The sequence below is a fragment of the Lepidothrix coronata genome, unplaced genomic scaffold (assembly GCF_001604755.1).
Source record: "Lepidothrix coronata isolate B3197 unplaced genomic scaffold, Lepidothrix_coronata-1.0 Scaffold172, whole genome shotgun sequence".
In the NCBI taxonomy this organism is placed as follows: Eukaryota; Metazoa; Chordata; class Aves; order Passeriformes; family Pipridae; genus Lepidothrix; species Lepidothrix coronata.
The window spans coordinates 874647-894333 of NW_016690352.1; the positions used below are offsets into that span (position 1 = coordinate 874647).

General features: G+C 38.3%; 1 protein-coding gene across 16 annotated transcripts in view; it reads left to right on the top strand.

Annotated features, from left to right (window-relative positions):
- Positions 1-19687, top strand: part of LMO7 (LIM domain 7) — a 130020-nt gene that overhangs the window by 61876 nt on the left and 48457 nt on the right. The window lies entirely within an intron of this gene.

The window sequence follows — 19687 nt, forward strand, 5'->3', positions numbered from 1 at the left end:
GCAGATGTTAGTTTAAAACCCAGAACTTTGTGAGTTTATTTTTATTTGTACTAATGCAAGATTGTCTTAATACTTAATTTGATTCTTTTTTAGTTCTGTCAAAGTAAGAATGTAATATGAGCTTAGTGACTCTCAGTTGTCAGCATGGTTACTATTTAAAAACGTTAAGCACTTCCTTACCCAGTTCTTTAGGGGTGACACACCCAGTTGTTCCCAGCTGTGGAAGGGTTATTAGTAAAATCATACCATGGAGTCTATGAGAGTTCTCATAGACAGACACCAAACTTAATTCTGATGGAGTTTGTTATCCTAGTTATCAGTTTTAAAGGAGGCAGCCTGAACAATCAGACTGAGAGTGTAAACTCAAATTTGTCTTTTCTTTCAAGAAAATTAATTATTCTACCTGAAAAAAATTATAATTCTGAAAAATGAGGTATCTAGTTAAAGAATCTCATTAAAATCTAATAATAAATCCAAACAATGGTGGGTTAATAGATTAGAATATTAAACTAAGAAAAAAAAAGAAATCCCAAAAAACAAAACAGACACCCAACTCCCCCCCAAGAAACAATTCACTGCAAAATCCTAAATAGCAAACTTTTTTTAAAGGTACACAACCTCTGAGTTCTAACGTTGAAGTTTTACCATACTAATTTCATTCTTCAATAAAAGAGCAAATTAAAATACTTGACTTCCATTAATATTATTGCTACAGGGTTATATTTAGAGTATGCCTTGAATGAAACTCAAAAACTGAGACCCCACCTGGAGTGCTGTGTCCAGCTGTGAGGCCCCCAACTTAAGAAGGATGTGAACCTGCTGGAGCGAGTCCATAGAAGATGATCAGAGGGCTGGAGCACTTCTCATATGAAGACAGGTTGAGAGAGTTAGGGTTGTTCATCCTGGAAAAGAGAAGGCCCCAGGGAGACCTTACAGCAGCCTTCCAGTACCTAAAAGGGGCCTACAAGAAAGATGGAGAGGGATTTTTCACAAGGCTATATAGGACAGGACAAGAAGTAATGGCTTTAAACTGAAAGAGGGTAGGTTTACATTTAGATATCGGGAAGAAATTCTTCCTGTGAGGGTGGTGAGATACTGGAACAGGATTCTCAGAGAACCTGTGGATGCTCCATCCCTAGAAGTGTTTAAGGCCAGATTGAATGGGGCTTTGAGCAACCTGGTCTAGTGGAAGGTGTACCTTCCTGTGGCAGAGGGGTTGGAACTAGATGATCTTTAAGGTCCCTTCCAACCCAAACCATTCTGTGATTGTTCCCAAAGATAGCTGGAAGTATCTCATCACCTTGCAGAACTTAGTATTTTTATAAGGCCTTCATCTTTTTGCTGCTCTGTACTTCTTCAGATATTCATTATCAGTCTTGCACACTAAATAAAGTGTAAATCATATAAAGTAAACAGAAAATCCTGTTGGAGAAGTCTTGCTGAAATGAGATTAAGTGCCTACATGAGATGAAATAACAGAGCTCTGACTTTGGTGCTGGCATTTCAAAATTTTGGGTACTTTTTAACTTATCCATTTAATGTTTCTTTAGCACAATTTTTTTTCCCGATTTCCTAAAGCAAAAAGCAATCCTGGAAAAATTTGAATGCTGTGCTTTCTGTAGCATAAAGCTCTATATAACTAAAGCCAACTGGAGAGAAGTGACAACTGTTATATGCCGTGTTCATCCTTGTGTTCCTGCATTTCAGCTGAGTTTTTGAGACACGCTCTCCATTTCAGTTGAGAGAGAATACTTTCTGAATTTGAAATACCACCAAAAAAAGTTGTTCAGAGAATGATGCTTTCAAAGTAAGGCCTGAAAAAAATGAAATTGTAAGAGTGAAGAAGTAGCAGAGAGGAGTTGAATGCAGGTGTAACTCCTTCCAGTGCTAAGCTCAGTCCCTTGGCAAATTCCTGTTCTTGTGGTAGGTAACACTCAAGAGCACTATTTCACTCTATAGTAGATATTAGTTTTCATTAGAAATTTTTTTTTTTAAACAGAAGTTGATGTTTCTTGTGACTTGAATTTTCTTCCTGTCTAGTCCTGGGGAATATGCTGCATTTCCTGATTCCACTTGTGTTTCCTGCTCAGGGTACTTTCTTTTGCAGGGTCAACAAAGGCAAAGTGAAATTTCTGTTCTATGGAATGAACGTTAGCAATGTCAGGTAGACCACTGAAGAAAGCAATCTGCATAGAAATCCCTGAAATATGGTCTTTTTGAGTGGAGAACTGTCATCAGTGGCCTTAGAAATTTGTATTTTGGAGAGGACTTTTTTAGAGTTGCTTTACCAGTATCACTCAGCTTTTTAAACTGTCTGGCTGGTGAGCTACCTGAAAGCTTGAGACACTGTTTTGGGACTCATATCCTATTTTGTCCTTCAGGAAGAGCTACCATAAATTGCTCAAAAGAAACAGCATCAAATACCTTGAAAATGCATACTGAAAAACAAACAAAAAAACCCACCCCAAGAACAATAGCAACAACAAAAAAAACACAACAAAAAAATCCCCCAGCAATGAAGGGAGAGAGAATGCAAGTCAGTTTGTGGGTAGCTCAGAGCTGGTGTTTGCTGTTGATAGTACTGAATTCATACTTAGGTCTTCTTCCATATCTAATATGTTTCTAGAATTACTATACCGTCTTGAAATATTTTTTTCTCAAGAGTTTAATGCTTATAATAAGAGTGCATAATGGAGCTGAATCCAAATTTGCTGTGCTGATTTTTCCAAGAAACATACATTTTAATGAGCTGAAAAACTTAGTTCTGATTTGGCTTCAAAATAAAAAAAAACAACCAAAACACTAAACACACAACCTAGAACCACCCTTTCCTGCCTTTTTATTTTGTGTAGAATAGAAAGTTGTGTGTTGGATGGAAAGTTGGATGAAAGCCAAGTGCTTCAGTGCAAGAAGTAAAATAACAGCCCAAAAATTGTGCCTGTGTAAATTCTCCAACTTATACCTATGTGACTGAAGAGTCAATCATCACAAAGGCTTGGGCATTTTAGAAACTATCTTTCAAGTTGAGATGAAAGGAATAAAAGACAGCTTTTTGTGGGTCTTGAAAGTTGAAATGCAAACCATTTAACCAAAACTTATTTAGAACAATGAATGCTGCTGTTTCCCCATTTATATTCAGGGAAATAATATTTTTTACACATGTGGTTGTAATAGGCCTTTATTGTGGTAACTGAGTTTCCTAGTGACAGTTCCCTTGAAATGGAAAAGTGCAGCACCCTCATTTCAGAATGACTCTAGAAATGTTCCTACAACTTTGTGTGTAAATTCTCTTTTTGCTATGGGCATTGTCATAGAAATATATTAACTTCCTGGGGATAGACATATTCTAAACGTTGAAATTTCTGTATTTGTTTTGTTTATGATATAACTAATTTCAAGATCATTCATTTCACAAGTTTAACATATATAAATACTTAGAACAATATGCAGAGATAAAGAAAATGAAAAGAGTGTATTGTATCAGTCTAGTGAAACTGTTGTGCTTAAGTGTAAAATATTCATGTTCATGTTATTAATCTACATAAGCTGTAAATCACTCCAGTAAAACCGTTGTAGGCAATAAAATATGTTCCAGACTTTGGACTATACCTGCTAGAAATTTATGTCCACCTCTTCAGTGTAGAGTCTATAAAAGTGTTGGGTGTGGTGCTATTTAGCCTTTTTGTTTTATCTGTGAATTTTATGACCATTATGAAAAATGTTTGAGATTTATCATTTTTGCCGCTGAGTAATTTAACAGTTAATAATTTATACTTCCTTTGTGAGATTATACTTTTGATAGTGTTTGATTTTACCATTTATCAGTTTTGTGAAGATGATTCTGCTGTAAGAATGAAAAACTCTGGAGTTTTATACCTGTACCTAGAAGTATACAGGAGGAGTCTGAACAAATTTGGAAAAAAAAAATACATTTAGTGTGTGTTAGTTGTATTGAAAGCAATTCAGGTATCTCTACTGGCATAGATTCATAGCCTTATATTGGAATTCATATACTGTTACTAGATTACTGTAGCTTTCTACATGTTGGTTTGTTTAAAGTCCTCATTTTTGATCCTGTTACATTTTAAAAGTATCTCTGGGGTAACTTTTTTTGGAGTAGGGGGTACATTATTACTAAAAGCCTTTACAATAATTTTTCACCATTTGTGTTAAGAGAAGTTTCTCTAACCTTTCAGGATTCCCATGGGAATCCATCTAAACCTTAGGCACCTGTATTCCTTTTAATCCCCTAACATACCAGGATAAAATGTAGTTTATAAAACAATGCAGGAGAGAGAGGAAAGGATTTTGGATGAGTAGCAGTGAGCTACCAAAGAAGGTAAACAAAAAATCCGCATTTTTTGGTGGTAATTCTTTTTTTCTTCCATACAGAAAAGTTTCTGTGTCTGATGTTGGAAGCTGAAGGACTTATAAAAAGGATAAGCTTGTGTTAGTTAATATCAATTAAACAGAAACATATATGCAAATTTACTATTTTTTTATTTTTAATTGTATTTTACTGCTAAATTGCTGAAGAGCAGTGAGTTTTTCTGCAGACAACTCAACAGGAAGAGCTTCTATATTTAAATAGTGGGGGAAGCTGACTTCTTGAAGTTTTCCATGGATACAGAAGTTTGCCAATTAACCATACTCTGTAAATAGAGAAAGTAAAGCTGAACAGCGTATTAACAGTTCTCAATCCTACTTCATACATAACCCTACTTTTGGCCATTTTTATTCATGAGCTTTCAGAGGTTTCAATTCAAAGTATTATTACTGCTTAATTAATTGCTACTTATAGTAAAAGTGCCATTAACGGATTTTATACTGTGAATACCACAAAAAGCAATTGGTAATGCAATAACGAATTCAAATATTCTTATAAAGCGCATTTCCAGAGGATTGCAGAGTTGTTTTCATGTTGTCACTGAAACCAGCTAAATGAAATAATGTCTCACCACATGGTTAGATGATAAGAAGGGGCAGAGAGGTGGAAATGAAGAGTGCTAGATAGCAGCCAAGCTTAACCACACAAAGGCATGATCTCTTCATGTTTCTTTTAAATTATAGAGATCTGTTGTCTTTAAGAAACAAAAGGGGGGGGAAAAAAAAGCCAACAACAACAACAAAAGAAAACCCGACTGGAGGACTGTTCTCCAGACTGAACAAGCTGGAGGATCAAGCTCAGGACCTCCAGCCCTGACCATTATGGTGATCTTCACTCAATTTGCTCTGCTTTATCAGTGTCTTTCCTGTACTGCAGGATGCCAAACTGGGAACAACACCATTATAGACGTGGCATAATAAGTGCTGAGGAAAGGGAGAATGATTAGATCTGTTAGCCTTCTGGCCACACTCCATTTTGTATGGCCACGTACCGTTTCGTACAGCCCTGGGTGCTGTTAACCAGTGTTGCCAGTGTTCGCTGCTGGCTGGCATTCGGCCCAGCAGGACCTCTAGGCCTGACTCCCTGCCCCACTCTGCAGTCACAAGAGTTAGGTTCGTCCCAGGAGCAGGACTTGGTCTTTGTCCTTGCTGAATGTCATATGAATTTCCTGCAGAGCCAGTCCTCCCAACAGCCCTGCCCTCTGACGTATGTATCCCCTGCCTGCGTTCCTGTCTGCTTGGGGAGGGAGCACAGTATCAGAAACTGACTCAGAAACAAAAATTTTGAAAGCTGCTGTAGCTGAATGCTGAAACTGGAGTAAGAAGGTTGACTAATGCAGATGATATTTCTTCTTTCCTTTACCTTCTAGAAAAAAATGTCTTGTAAGTGTAAACACATACACACCTTTGAACCCAGTTTGTACAGATATGCATCAACTGACGTGGATTCCAATGCAGTATATGATAAAATATTTAACTGGGGCGGGGAAAGGGAGTCTAAGTTCAAAATACTTCTGCTTTTGCAAAGGCTATTAAATTACAGACAGCCACTTGTTCCCTGTGAATAACCACTGAAATACGCTTGTCAGATTTATGATGTGGTAATGTATTCTTTTTAACTCTGTGACCTGATGTTTGTTAAGATGCCCTCAACTGGGATAATTTTCTGGGGTGAGGGATGTACTTGGTAAAGCACTAGCTAAAAATGCCTGAGTTAACAGAAGGCATTTATTTATAAATATAAGGCAGTATATTTATGTATGGTTTGACATGAAGATGTGATGTATTTTCAACACAGATCTGTGCAGTAGGGAATTACTGTACAATTCCAAAACCTAATCCTAATTTCTTCAAATTTGCCAGTGTTGAATACTGCAGTAAACAGCTTTGAATTGTTTTTTTCAGGTTAACTTTTTTTTCAGAATATGTATAAAATAGAAGAAAACTTTGGTTGCTTAAATGAGAACAGGAAAATCAGAACAATTCCAGTTTTATACACAGAATGATGAGGTCTGGAATAGCAGATGCTGCTCAGGCCTGAGATAATGAGGTCAGGAGTTTTGTAAGAGTTTTGTAAAGGTATCGATTCAGTGTTCAGTGCCAGTCAAAAAACCCAAACCAACAACCAACCAAACAAAAAAACCAAACAAACCAAAAAACTAACAAACAAACAAAAAACCAACCCCCCAAAAAACCAACAAACCCATCCCCCCAAAAACCTATCCAGAAACAAGTATTAGGGATAGGAAAAAAATGGCACATTGCTATGCTGCTGTGGTTAATCTGGAATTTTCTGGTGTTGTAATACCATATGAAGCTTTGAACTTTGATCAGTTTCCCTTTTCTCACTCTCTCACTTCACTTCCCCAAATTCAGACCTATGGAACTGGAATATCTTCATCCTCATGGCATTTCTCTGACCAAATGTAGGAATAGCTTCTGCTGTGTATTTAGTTCAACACGCTGAGAGTCCTGAGCCTGAAAGAGAATGATGGATGAAGGATAGAGCTGGACAAAGTAGCAAGCTTAAAACAAACAAATAAACAGAAAACCCCCAGCAGATGGCATGGACAAGTGATTCAACTAGTCACTACATACCATGTTATATGAATAATCAATGAACCAAGTGAAGGGGCAGTAGGGCTTCCTTGCCAATAGATAATGTGGATGATGAAGTTTATTTGTGTTCAAGCGGTACTGGAGAAGTTCAAAGAAGGGAAATCTTTTAAGAGTAACTTAGAGTGGGGAACCACATCTATCTTGCAAAGTCCATGAGGGAGAAGCATCTTGCTTGCTCTATTTTTACTCTTCCTTAGGCAACCTCTTGGGATTACGTGGGAGGGTGGGATACTGGACTACAGAGAATTTTTTGATCTGGCCCCATGTGGATGTTTGTGTCTGTGGTTTTGAAAAGGTTACATGCAGTGCAAGCTGTTTTTAACTTCTGTAGATCTATGATAAACTCCTCCAAGAAGGGAAACTAAGGAAAAAAACCAGACATAAATTTTATGGAGGGAATTATTTTGATTTGATAAATCAATTAAGCAATCTACCATTGTTAAGCTTTAGCAAGTGTGGAACATTGTATGCAGAGCTATCTGGAAAGATGAATAAAATCACAGCAGGTCTCTTAACCTAGGCAAGTATCTGACTATTTCAATATGTGACTGGGTTGTGCAATCACAGGGAAAAATATTATCATGAATTATTAATAATTTAACATATTATGTTTTTTCATTAAACTATTTGAAATTTTACTAAAAGCTTCATCAGAATAATGAATAAGAATGGCTGAAATAAGCTGGTACATGTATTTGCATATACTATATTCAGCATCATTACTTAAAACCTACTTTTGCTCTAAAAGAATGAGTTAATTTAAGAGGCTTTTGTTACTGATTTTGGCATTGGAAATGTAACTGTAAGATCACACATCAGATGGTTATGTAGAAGGCACACCCACACGGGTTGAATAAGCGCAGAATAAGATGCATTGGTAATGATACTCCTCTGCTGTGCTTGTCCTGCAAAACCCTCTCTTCTCTCTGTGCAGAACATTTTATTCTTTGAAATCTGAGCTTGCCTCTGGTATTGAATGTTGGCTGCTGTTAAGAAATCATACAAAAGTCACTTAGCACTGGTGGTTTACTAGTATTTGCCATTTCACTGAGATATTTTCATTCCTTCAAGAGGAAAAGAATCTCTTGCAAAAGGATACTTTTCTTTTTATAAACAACATTTTGTATTTCTGAAGCATTTTCCTCTTTCAGCTGTAAACAAATTCCTTAGTTAGATTTAAGTTTCCTCTAATACTATTTGAATAACTCGTGAATATGTTCAGCAAGCTAGTTTGATAAATAACCTCTACCTGGATAACTGGAGATTTCTGTAATGTAGTATGGTGATCATGATAAAATGACGTGATATCACTTGTAAATTACTTCTTTTTTTTGTTCAGTATTTTATTTCATTGATTGGATAAGATTTTAAATCTCTGAATCCAGGAAATGGTGGCACCAAACAGCACGAGTCTGAGTGCCTGAGCTTTGCTTTCTTGGTACCATGTGAGCAATGGGTGCGCAGTAGCTGCTCTCAGCTGTGTACCAGGCTGCCAGCCCAGGAGGACTAAGGCAGGTATTTATGCTTATGCTGTGTCAAGTGTCTGCCAAGTTGCTTGTTAAACTTCCTTTAATGGACAGCATGAGATTTAACAGGAGGAAAGCTGGAATGATAGAGAGTGAGGCTTCTTGGTTTTCTCAAAGTGTGTTTAGACCGTGGGGCACTGGAGTGAAATGGCAGAGAAGGGAGGAAGCTGGGTAAGTTGCACTCCTGGTCAGTTTGCAGATGACACCAAGTTGGGCAGGAGTGTTGATCTGTGGAGGGTAGGAAGGCTCTACAGAACAGTCTAGATAGGCGGGATTGATGGGCTGAGGCCAATTGGATGAGATTCAACACAGTAAAGTGCCAGGTCCTGCACTTGGGTCGCAACATGGAGTGCTTGGGGAGGAGTGGCTGGAAAGTTGCTCAGCGGAAAATGACCTGGGGTGCTGGTCAACAGCAGGCTGGACAAGAGCCAGCAGTGTGCCCAGGTGGCCAAGAAAGCCAGTGGCATCCTGGTTTGTATCAGAAATAGTTTGGCCAGCAGGACTAGGGCAGTAATTGTCCCCCTGTACTTGGCATTGGTGAGGCCACACTTCAAATCCTCTGTTCAGTTTTGGGTCCCTCACTACAAGAAAGACATTAAGGTGCTAGAGAATGACCAGAGAAGGGCAACGAAGCTGGTGAAGGGTCTGGAGCACCAGTCTGATGAAGAGAGGCTGAGGGAGCTGGGGTGGTTTAGCCTGGAGAAAATGAGGCTTGGAGAGGACGTTATTGCTCTCTACAACTACCTGAAAGGAGACTATAGCAAGGTGGATGTCAGTCTTTTCTCACTACTAACAAGTGACAGGCCAAGAAGAAATGGCCTCAAGTTATGCCAGGGGAGGTTTACACTGGATATCAGGAAAAATTTCTTCAGCGAAGGGGTTGTGAAACATTTGAACAGGCTGTCCAAGGAAATGGTGGAGTCACCATCCCTGGAGATATTTAAGACTTGTAGATATGGCATCTGGGGACATGGTTTAGTGATGGAATTGGCAGTGCTAGATTAATGGTCAGATTCAGTAATCTTAAAGGTCTTAAACGACTCTATGATTCTAGCTTAATCATGGTTCAGGAGAGGTGGGGAAGCAGCGAACACTGGACATTTATTCTTGTCAGCTGTTGCTCAGGAATATGTTTGTGTGGTTTCCATTATTTAAAAATGGCTTATTACTGTCTGATAAAGTCAGGAGAGAGAGAGAGAAGCCTGCTTTTATCTCCCAGGGAAGGAATCCTTTTGATGGACATGTACCAAAGGCACGTGTACATTACTTATAGAAGGAGCTTTTGTTTGCAGAATTTTTGTCAGGAAAGCAAATATGTTCAAGCTCCTAGAAACTGTTTGGTTAGGTTTAATTGCATGTAGATTTTGGCATGCAACATGTTCCTGTTATTTGTGCATCTGCAGTTATAGGAGAGACTGTCCTCAAAAAGCTAGAGTAAGAAGCAGTGAAAATAGTGGAAGAAAACTACTAAACTATGGGGTTTTTTCTGCCTTCACCCACGAGAGAGAGTAGTCCAGCTAATTAGGTCAGGTTACTTCAACTCTTGGTAATGTGACTTTTTTGTTAGTGCAGTTTTAAATTATGAGGACTCCCTTCAGTTTCAGAAAAATCGTAATGAGATTTTTTTTTTTTTTTACTTTACCTGTAAAAAAGTCTAGAATCCGCTTTTACTGTAAATGGAGAGGAGGTAGAATCTTCTTGGTTTCTTGTTCCTTGGTTGTCAGTGGTCTGCGTGCCACCGCTGCTGTTGTTTGGAATAGCCTTCTGATAACTCTTCAGCTAATTTGGGATACCCAGTAAAGATGCTTTCGCACTGTTTTCACTCTCTATTGCTCAGATGTCTCTGCCAGGCAACTCACAAAACAAACAGCAACACTGGGTCAGTATCAAAGAGTGCACACTTTGAAGTAGGGGGCAAATGACAGTTATGAAAGGTTAGTCTTTAATGCTATTGCAGGAGGTAGTTGTACAGGTTTTCATGCATTTGCCTATTAAGGTGTGTAATGCCCTGATTCTTACATACAAAAAAATAATTAGTGAGTAATTATTAGAAAAAATTACCTTGCACTTTCATTGGTGGCGGAGCATACAGCAGAGATTAATTTATAGCCAGAATTTGAATGCATGTGGCTCTTTGTGATGGTCAACACAACAAGATAGAAAAACAAAGAGAAAAGTGTAAGACAAACTGGCTATAGATGGTCAATTTAAGACTCGTAGAAGAGAGTGGGAAGAAAAGAAGTTGTCTAATTAAATAAAGCAAGATGCAGTCCATTCTGATCTTTGTACCTACAATAAAATTAATAATTATTTAAGAGAGTAAATACATTGGATAATTATATGTTTAATTTTTCATAGAGAATTGCTTTTGGTTTGACCAAAGCGCTCTTACCACTGGTGGTGCTCCCTGGCCAGTCTTCAATTTGTGAAAGCACTTTGGTAAAGCTTGGTTGTACCCATGAAACAGAGGGTCCCCTATGCAAGCCAAAATTAGCAAAAATAAAAGCCTTTGTGAAGAAAGTAGAATTTCAAAACAGTTTTTATTTCTGTAAGTTTCTCTGGAATCATGAGTGTGCTAGTGAGCGTATTTTTGAGGGGAATTGGTATGACACTCAAAATGAGTGCATATAAGATTTTACAAATTAGAATAATCACAGACTTAATTTAAATGTGCATTTGTGTACTTTAAACAGCCTCTTTACTTCGCATCCAGTCTGATTTTCATGCTATCAGCATTCATCAATGCTAAAATTTCAATGTCATTCCTTAACACAAGAATAAATTTGGGGGTGCATTTGACAACAGTTAATTTTGTCTCTTTGCAAAGAATAATACCTCTGTGCTTTTATTTTATTATTATTTTCCTGGTGGCTTTTCTTTTTGAAGCATTGCATGTTTTTTGTTGGTAACTTCATCATGCAAAAGAAGTTCAAATATATTCACCTGTGTACCTATCATGTGTCAGGGTTTTTCCTTTAGGGCCTTAGGTAATAACTATATTACTTTTTGTAATATTTCAAGTAATTACATACTTGAAATTCTGTCTAGAGTTCATGCAACAGTTCTGGATTTCTTTCCCTAGCAGAAGCTTCCAGAGTTTCTTTCCTACCTGAAAAAAATTTCGGGGTACATATTTTTACATGTATTCAATGCACTGTTTTCCAAGTGAAGAGTTTTAAATGCGGAGTGGCAGTGGACTTCATATTTATCTTCTTTCCCTTTGAGAAATAAATATCTGACTATTGCAGTGGTTTTGAATCAGTGTCTTTCCAAAAATTAGTGCCAAACAGATGGCTGATTTGTTATATCATGAGCTGTTTTTGATAGTACTGATTTCTGTTACTAAAGATGAGGCTTGCCTAACTTACACTGCAGTATAAGCTATTTTTTTAGTATCTTAGAAAACTTGTATGCTATACTATACAGGGACTTCTCTTAAATTTATTTTTAAGATATATGCCCTAGCAGGTTAAGTGGGCCACTAATTACATCTACACTGAAATGCTGAAAGGATAATATATTAAGAGCACTCCAGCTGGTTCTTCATGGCCCTTTCCACCTGTCTAACACTATGCAGCAAGAAAGTGGAAGTATACTGTAAAACGCTTTCAGTGTTGTGTGGATAAAGTGGTCAACAGTTTGCCATCTGGCACCCAAACTTGATGATAATGCTCAAGCTTATCATCTGTGCGTGATGTCTGTGGATCAAGGGGTGAAGGTATATTCATCCCGTTCTTTTCTCCTGTACTTTATAGTGGTTACCTTCCTGCCAAAGGACAGATGAGTTTTGCTGCAGTTTGACAACCTATTCCTGAGCCATCAGCAGAGACTGATGTGTGCTTTCCTCATTAGAGGATGCTACTGGATATTCCTCCACTGCACTGAGTTAATTTCTACTTGTAGCTCTGTTAGCCTGAGGAGGGGAAGCCTTGGAAATTATTCTGAGTCTTACTGTTGCAAGGTGCACATGGATGATGAGACCTCTGAGATTACTTGCTGTGTGATTCTTCCCCAGTTGTAATTTGTTTCAGGTAGAATTAAGTGTAAAGAGGAGAAACACCTGATTAGTTTTATTGAATTGTCTTTTAATTTTTCATCCTGTCTAGATTATCAGTCTTAATTGGGGGATGACAAAGTCTTGACTTTTCACCGAATTGTAAAACAATGAATATAGTGAGTGCGCTGTTGCTGTTGGGATTTCTTAATCAAAGAGGGCCAAAAGCTTGAGCTCAAAAGGGCTACTGCCACAGACAATTCCAAGGTAGCAGGTCTGGATGTAGCAGTCACTAATGCAGCATGCAATACTGTCCCATGGGAAGCTGAGACTTGTAGCAAACTGGTGCCATAAATGTCATAAACTTCGCAGTTTAACCATTAGTTTAATAATCTTTGCAATGATTAAATGCCATAATAATTGCCATTCACAGGAGGTTTGAAACATCCTTAGTTTTCAGAAGCTGTGGATTCCTAGGTGAGAGTCTCAAGGTTTTATTTGCCCTTACCTGGGTGAAAAAGAGTGCCTGGTCTTCGTTTGGAAATCACAAGGATTGTTGGAAGAAAAATTTGTAGAATAACCTCTTCAAGAGCCCGAGGGTTACTTTTGTGTTATCTTGGCTCTGAAGTTTGATTGACTTCTGAGGAGGATAGCTTACAACCACCATGTTTGTTTTAAGGAGCCTACTTCTCCAGTGCTTCATCTGGTTAGACAGTTGGTGAAATTCTGCAGACGGCTAACTGTAATTTCCAAGAGTTGGTGCATATAGTATCTTCTTTCTTGAGAGAAGGAAGATTCCTAATTTAGCATTTACTCATGCACTCGTTAAAGATGTTGGGAATATTGCCATGGCCTCACTTGGAGCAGAATCGAATAATTTTGTTCCACTCCCTCCCTCTACCACCAGACTTAGTTGTAATAGCTTGTTGGAGCATTTTGGTGATGTCTTAATTAGTGTATTAAGCTTTTTTCCCCCCTCAGTCATCAGTTTTGCTACATACTTCATGAGTACTGGTGAAAGAGAGGTGTGAGATCATCTGTAGTTCCCTGGCTAGGATTGTTTTCCCATATCATTAATTTTGTTCAAGTTTTTATTCTCAGGCTCCTCTAACTTTACAACAGAAACTCCTAAATGACTAATAGCACATTTGGTTTCAGTATGTTGGGACGCTCAGAATGAATATAAATGTTTCAGCTTCAGAGGTATATGGTCAGGCTAGCTTAACTTTTCTCCTCCCCCACCCCCCCTTTTTTGCTTCCCACACAGGCTTTCTAGCGTTCTGGCAAAGCAAGTATTTGGACTTTTACCCATTCTCTCACTTTACAGTAAAGGAGCATTCATTTTTCCAACATTAAAAACTTGGCCAGAAACCCTGGCCCAAAACCCTTAATGTTTTGAGCAAATGTTTAAAAATACCCTCTGACTTGGCTGCTCTAAGTAGCTTTAAAAACACTGTTTTCTATTGCAGTGGACAAATTCTTTTTCCCCCAAAGAAGCTAACTAAGAAAGCTAATACTAATCCAATATTATTGATGACAACAAATTGAATTTAGACATTTCAAAAGTTATAGAAATAATTCTGAAGCCATAAGGAACCTCAATCAGAATAGTTGCATCTTTAAGGAGCTCTTTTACTTGTGGATGTTGCAAGAGCTGAGGATGGGAGGTGGGAATTGCAACCGATATGGAAAATATGTATTTGTCTTGCATCTTATCTATTCTCTAAAACAAAAGGGCACATTTTTGCGAGAATACTACACTTTTATTCAGTTTTTGTATCTTGTTTTTGTTTTAAATGGTATTGTTACTTCATGCCATGTCATCGGGGAGAGCGATTTAAGGGAATACATCCTCTTTCATTATTCTTTTCTGATAAGCTTGCATAGATTAATATTTGACTTTTCATTAAGTGAAGAGCTCTTTCCTGGCTCTAAATATGTTTTTATAAATGCAGACAGATCAAGAAAACATATGAAATAATAAAGTTCGGTTCTACCTGCATGCCTCACTTCTTTTGGGCATATTTGATCACCCTAAGTTAATGGAGAACTGACTAGTAGAGAGAAGTCAGGTTCAGTCTGTGTTTCATACTGTTGTTCTCTGTGTGATGAGTGATGGTGTGCTCTGTGTTGCTAGGGTAACATGAAGAAACATAGAGGAAAATACGGTAAAATTCCAAAAAGGAAGCATTATATTTTTTTCAGAGCTTCTTATTTGCTCATGAAATATTTTGCCAAAATATTGCTGAGAAAACCCAACAGTTCTTTAAAGGTTTTATTCCAAATGTAGAGACTAAACTAAATTATTCAGTCATGCAGTAGTGATTTACTTAAGGAAAAATTCCAGTGTCACTTTAATTTGTTTCCAAAATGTGTATCATGGAATAAGCTGTGATTACCTTGTACCTCAATTTTTTCATCTTTGGAAAAAAATTGTATTTATTGATAGAGGTGGACAAAGCAAAGTCCTAGCTCTATGACTTTATGACTAAAAGCTGTGCTTTTAGTAATCCCACATTAAATTGCACAAGAACAAAAAAAGCATTTTTTCTTTAATAATACGACAAAAGCTGAGAATAAAAAGAGAGGCTGGCATAGACACTGCCCCTATTCTATGTCCTCCTGTGCAATAGTTTGGCCAACACTACATTGGAATTGCTCTACATTGGAATTGCTCTAGAGGAAAAAATGAGCCATCAGAAATCTGAAGTGTCTCCCAGTACAAATCCCACGTACCCTCAAAATGCAGAGGGTCTGCCTCTTCTCCAGAGGATATCTATCCTCATGCATATACCTCATATTTATGGGTCTTGGCTTTCCTGAAGAGATGCCGACTGGAGCGAACTGAATCTCAGATTACTTCCCATTCATGGGCTGTGAATAATGCATCTGTAGCTTCTGCTGCTAACTCTGAGTCATCTCTGCGCTGAATTGTTTTCTGTGTATGTGTTATAACAGCAGCAGCTGAGCAGATACCTATTTCTACCGGTGACATTGGATGTTAGCACAGGCGTGAACACAGCAATACCCAGTGTAAGTTACTGTCAGTCATATTTTTGCTTTACCAGAGGATATTTTTGTTGTCAAATATCTGGTATAAATTATGCAGTATAGACTTGAGTTCTGTTTTTTAATCTTATTTTGCACACCCTGAGAAATTCAATAAACCTTGCTTTTGAGTGTTATAAGTTGCGGTAAACTGTTTTGCTTATTATATATCATCACCTGTTTGCTTGACACAAAAATAACAAAGCATTACATTTACTAGATCTTTCCCTGGGCATGGACCAAGGGAGGAGATTGAATGAAGGAGATGGTTGGGGTGTTTTTTTCCTCTTCTGTGTATATAGAGGCTGTAAAAATCTCCTGTCTCTCTGAGCAAGCAAATTTGTCTGCCAAATCCTAGTGCTTCCCAAGGGACCGCCTCTGAATTTATCCAAATTGAACAACTGTATTAATCCAGAGGGTTGAGTGTAAGAGAGTGCACATAGGTAGTTGCTGTGGAGTAGTTGGTAGATGGAAAATTTTTCACCTTGACTTCCAATGCAATAACTTGTTTACTCAAATCTGGAGATGGTGCAGAGGTGTCTGAGCAATGCTTTGTGGGAATAAATGGGTCGGTATTGAGGGCTGTTCTAAAAAGTTACCTCTAACATCTGTGTGTGGGAAGAGGGCATGTTGAAATACTCCAGTTAGGTGTGAGAGTTGGGAGTAAAAAGGACAACAGTTTTGGAAATATTTAATAATGGCAAAGAAGCATCAGGCAGTAAAGTGAATTTTGGTAATGTCTTGAAAAACAGTACTAACTGTGAGTTGCCATGGTTGCTGCAGCTTAGCTGAAACAAATAATAGGCTTTATACATATTTAAAAAATTTTTTTTATAATGCTGTTGAACTATTTCTGGGCAAACTAACAGCTGCATGTTTTTGTGGTTTTGCATTTATTTCTAAAAACTTACACAATTGCACTTAATTGCCTATTTTGAAACTTAATTTTCAGAGTGACTTCTCAGATATACCAACTGTTTATTTTGAAAAGAATGCTGGCACAACTGTGTGTTCCCCATATTGATTTATGTTCAAATTACTCTACAAAATTTACAATATGGTCTAGATTTGTGTGGGGGAATGAAGGTAAAGGATCTTCAAAACTAAATGCAAGAGAAGTTAAGTAAGTGATGACCCTGATGATCAATGGGATGAGCTCAAGTATGTTGCTTCTTGGAAGGAGGGAGTATAAAATCTCAATGTTTTGATAAAGTACAAGAAAGGAAAAAGGTAGAATTGGGGTAACATTTAATATAATCCTTGTGCAAAGGTCAACTGAATTATATACAGGTTTTAAAAAAAGGAAAAAAAGCATCAGGGAGATAAAATGGAGAGAGCAAAATCATGTGCTCCAAGTTCTGAATACCAGAACTTTGGAGCATCTAAAAATCTATAGCATGTGTAAGTAGTGATATGATAGCTGTCTATGAGTTTATCTAAATTACAGTGTGTATTGCAATAGTTTTTTCTTGAGAAGCACTTAATTTCACCTCTGAAATTAAAAAGTCCTCTTGGATGTGAAGAAACTGATTTCCTTTGAGAACCTTCTAATGCTGTGTGAGAGCTGGGAGTCAACTGCACAACTGCTAATAGTTTTTGCATAAAGTCCATCATGAAAGTCAATGAATGTTCTCATGCTTCTTGGCCAAAGGGTATGGCATGTGTCAAATGGCCTTCAGAAATAAAAAACCTGATATTTATTTTTGCATAGGTACTAGCCTAGATCTGGAATTTAAAGTAACCAATGGAGGCTGGGGAAACATTCTAGATTTTCCCTGGAGAAACCAAGCAAACAAAAAAGTACAAGAGATACACAGTTTAATTGCCTGGAATTAGTGAAGCTGCTGAGTTTTAGAGGGTTTTAAGAATGGAGTAAGGAAAAGACACAAAAAAGGGACCAGTCAACAAAGCTACACTGATTATTATAAATCTTAGAATCATTTATGTTGGAAAAGACCTCCAAGATCATCAAGTCCAACCTTAATTTTCTTTAAAATAGCATAAAATTTGAGCAGGAAGATGGAGGATCCTATCAGTCTCCTCTTTGCTGTAGCAACAACTTGCAGAGAATGCTCCATTCTGCTTCCCCTGCCCACCCCTCAGATGAGAGCCAGAGAGTGCTCAGGGTATTGTTCAGGCTCCTCTGCATATGCTTGTTCTTCTGGGGGTTTTATGTTTTCTTTTTATTTGAAAGGCTTGCTTTCTTCTCTACAAAATACAAGTTTTCTCTTTGGGAGAACCTTTTGATTAGACTGGGATATGAGGAAGCTGGCAGAGATGGACCACCCAGGGAGGGGTCAGATAAGAGCGTGAGGAAATGGATAATGTTATCATCTGGTGACTTGCTGGGGTTGATGCACTTTTCTATAAGTGCCCGTTTTTGTTTTGATAAGGGCTTTAAAGATGGTGTGGAAGCATAATGGCTGAGATCAGCAAGGAAGTGCCATGCTCAAGAGGCAGTGGGAGAGGACGGGCCCTGAAGTGATGGGAGGTGATGCATTCCCACGGAGGGTGTTGGCTGACTGTGTTCCCTCTCTGCGTTCTTGGTCATCTCTTCTCCGCCCCTCAGCCCTTCATTAGTAGGTGAGGGCACAGGGTGGGGACTGACTGCTTGGTCATCAGGGCCCATGGAATTCCTTGCTCCTAGACAGGGCTTTTTGGTGGGCATGAAGAAATGCTTTCTACTGTCATTTTATACCTGACTCTGTGTGGTGTTATGATGTAAGTGGGATTGGGTCCAGTGGATATGTTGCTATGGAAAACGCATGTGCTTTTTACAGTCAAATAGAAAGGTGCATTTCCAAATGCTGTTCTGGAGCTCTGCAGTCATAGCCCAACTGGTTTATTTCCAGTGTTCTCAGCAGTGAACTGGGGCTCTCGGAGTTGAATATCAATTTGCTATGAATCCAAGTGCTGGAGGAATGTCCTCATGTTTCTGTACCCATGCAGCAACCACATCTTCCACTGGAGCCTTTCTATTCTCAGCAGCACGTGGGAATTCATTGAAATCCGATAGCAGCAATATTTATAGCAGTTGAGTAGGTGGCCACCAAGGCTGAAATTTAGCACAAGCCTGCTGCTGGTTGGACAGACCGCGTCTGTCTCCTGTGCAGTATACCTCGGTGGGGGTGGAGAAATCCTTGAAGTCCTACTACATCTTCCTCAGAATCTCAGAAGCCTGGAGCTTGGCAAGGAGCTTGGGAGTGGGCTTTTCTTCAGTGTGCTGATCTGCTCCAACTCCCAGGCCAGGTATGGCTCTTCCAAGTCCTTCAAAGGGCATCTTGGAAGTGTAACTGCTACCTTGGTGAATGGAAGTTCAAAGGGAGAGCAACAATATTTCTTTTTAAACAGAAATCTGTTCAAGTCCTGTGTTTGTGAGGTCCATAGTACAGAGGAAGGGAAGAAAACAGATTGGCAGCTGTTGGGGTTTCTGAAGTATTTGTCACCAAGGAATGGGTTTGGCACCGGGCAGGGTGCATTTGTCACTGGCACATTCCTTTCTGTCAGTGGGAGTGTCTCCGTCCTTTCTTTCTTCCCTTAAATGGGTTCAGATTTGTCTTATCTCTTTGGACATGACCACACATATTCTTGGCAGCTAACCCTTGGCAGTTTAGGGGAGGAGGATACTCTGTTCAAACTTGCTTGTTTGTTGGTTTTGGATTTTTAAATTGTTGTTTGATATGTATATTTAAAAGTGTTTCTATATAAGAAACAGACACTTAGAAAACCACATTCTCTGAATGGGATGCTGTAAAATAATCTTCCAGAATCCTTCTCAGAGTTCTGGGTATCTTCAATTTGGTCTTGAACTCTACATTCATGTTCTTCCTGGAAAATAATAAAGTGAAGTGTCAAAGTAGATTTGACATCATGAGTTTCTAGAGGCTGGAATTTAGTATGTTAGGATGTGGGGGAACCAGACCATACAATGTGTTAGAAAAATAAAATCCAGACTATTGAGTCTGTTGTTTAAAAGTTTTGAAATAAGTCAGAAATAAATGTAGCTTCTTAAAATGCACTGCTCTTTTGTAAGGAAGATTTCTTAAATTACTGTGATCTGCTAGCTCCTGTAAGGTCTTTGATTATCTACAATTTAAAAAAAAAAATTTAAATA